Source organism: Neophocaena asiaeorientalis, unplaced genomic scaffold (genome assembly GCF_003031525.2).
Source record: "Neophocaena asiaeorientalis asiaeorientalis breed wild unplaced genomic scaffold, Neophocaena_asiaeorientalis_V1.1 scaffold256, whole genome shotgun sequence".
NCBI lineage: Eukaryota > Metazoa > Chordata > Mammalia > Artiodactyla > Phocoenidae > Neophocaena > Neophocaena asiaeorientalis.
The window spans coordinates 3,150,489-3,153,095 of record NW_020185324.1 but is presented as its reverse complement, the minus strand read 5'-3'; positions in this window follow the sequence as shown (position 1 = coordinate 3,153,095).

The following is a 2,607-nucleotide window of genomic DNA, read 5'->3' as shown; positions in this document are numbered from 1 at the left end:
CTGACTCTGTGGACAGCGAGGATACAATAGGACGGGCCTGTGCCAGCCCTGCCACCCATGAACCCCCTTCATGAGTCCTCTGCTCTCCTGAGGTCTCTTCCTGATGGGATATATCCTTCCTCTCGACCTTTTTTTTTGAGGGGGGGGAGATGTTCCCAAAGGGATCAACTCCCCTTACTCCTCTCTGCCTAGTTGAATTATCTCCATCCTTTAAGGTCTTGTTCAAATCTCGCCTCCTCTGGGAAGCCTTCCTGGATGACTTCAGCTAGAAGTGATTTCCCCCTTGTTTGAATTTTTAGATCCCTTAATGACTGTACATTCTGGGGGTGCCCACATGAAATATAATTTACAGCAATAATAAATATTAACTGAGTACTTATGTGCCAGGCATTATTCTTGCCACTTTACTGATGTAAAGTCAGAATCCATACAGTGACTCCATAAATTAGGCTGTATTATTATTCCCATTTTACAGATGAGGATCCCAGAGCCCATAGTGCTATCCTATCTCCCTCATCAGATTAGAAGCTCCATTTACCATCTCTTTGACTTACTGACTTGTCTCTTTTTCAGCACAAGGTTTAGGGACTTGCAGTTGGTGATTGTTCACCTCATATTTGTCCATTTAATTGTGTGCTTAAAGGACTTGAGATCATGAAAATAGCATTTGAAAATAATTTGTGTTACATATGCTACCTTTCCATTTCTGTCAACAGGGAGGATGGTGCAGTGCAGTAGGTGAGACTGATAAAAAATCGTAATAAAAGAAAAAAGACCTCATTTCATATGTACTGTACGCCAGGTACTGTGAGAAGTGGTATATGTTCACTCTCTTTCTTCTCAGCTTTCCCCCGCCGCCCCCACAAAGATCAGAGAGACGTTGCAAAATGCTTGCAAAATGATCAAATAAGTAGATGAAGGCGTTTTAGCAAAAGGAATATGAATGTAGGAAGTCAAACAGATTCCTGGGTTCAGTCATTACCCAAGAATGCATGCCCTGAGGACCCTCGTTTGTAGGTGAACCACAAACTTGGCTCTAGGCTTCCTAGTGTTTGACAAAAAAGGATACACAATCAATTACAACACTTATATTGCCTTTAAGATAAAGATAAACCAGCTATTCAGAGGAAGCACACATAAATGTCACATCGAATAATTTCCTAATACAATTCTCAGTGCAGGCCAGTCTCATTTTGCTGAAGGGCAGAATGGTAAAATCCATTCGAGGAAGAGACAGAACTATAGGGTCTAGCTATGCAGTCTAATTCGGTTTAAGACATTCATAGACTGTACACATTTCAGGAAACTCTCTCTCAAGTGGGCTCCATACTATCTGCTCCAGACAATTACCTTTCCACCTTCAACTAAAAGCTGAATAGGAGTTTTCCTTTAACACCTATTAACAGTCTGTAAAACTAGCATGCCCAGGAAGAGATTTTGGAAAACCTAGTCGTACAGGCAATATAAATCTTTAAAAATTGAGGTTTTCAGTGGGGAAAATGAAATGCAAACTCCTTTCCGCGATTTATGATGCTTTTCACAACCCAACCTCAACCTGCCGTTCCAGACCTAATTTATTCCCACCCCTCACCCTTCACCATCTTTGTTTAGCCCAAACTACATAGAGTTCCAGGAATATACTCCATACTCTCTCATTGAGACCTCATAGATGCTTCCTGAAACATCCTTTCTTCTCTCCCTTATCCCCTGGCTTCTCTGCCTACTGGGGCTTGAAGGATGTCAACTTTTCTGATTCCACCTAACAATTAATCTTACCCTTTACTACGCTTCCATAGCACTTTGCTTCTATCACATTTTATTATCCCCTTTTGTTAGCTTCTTTGATTTTTCTGCCAAACTGTGACCTCCTCCAGCGTGGAATGTGTCTTATTTAACTTTTTATCCTAGCACTGGGGACATAGTCTGACCTGGATTTATTTCATCAAATATTTATTGAGTGCTTCCTGTACTGACAAAGCTGGGACAATTTCCATCCTGCGACGCTAAGTAAAAAAAAGCATGAGTTACTCCATGGTGACCTAAATATGTTTCCACTATTCTTTGAAGCCATCCAGTATTGTGTAGACGGATTGCTCTATATGGCTTGATTTAGAAAAGGATGACCCAGTAAATACGTTGGACCACAAACTGATTCTACTGAACTCTTTCTTTTTCCTGACTCAGTATTTCCCAGATTTGAAAAGCTCCAAAGGAAGCTGCACTTGTATGTTGCTATTTATTCCAAGTGCCTTCTCTCGTTTGTGTAACATCTGTGATGCCAAAGAACTTTGGAAAATTACACTTGGCATAAGGATGCATCACTTCATCCACCAATAAAACATATGCCCCTTACAAGTCAAACAGAGCAACCATCCCAGGAGACCTTCATAATTTTACCGCAGAGCTAAGAGGAGGGTCAGAAATCTTAAAAAGCTGTCTACTCCTCCATGATCTCTTGACATGAATAGGATATTTAAGAACTAAGTTACCAAATTTCATTGTCAATGAAACAACCTATTGAATGGAGGCTGTATACAGTAAGTATCGTGCAAATCTGACCTTATTTCTGGACTTCGAGAGTACTTCATCAGCCGTCCATTACAAAAA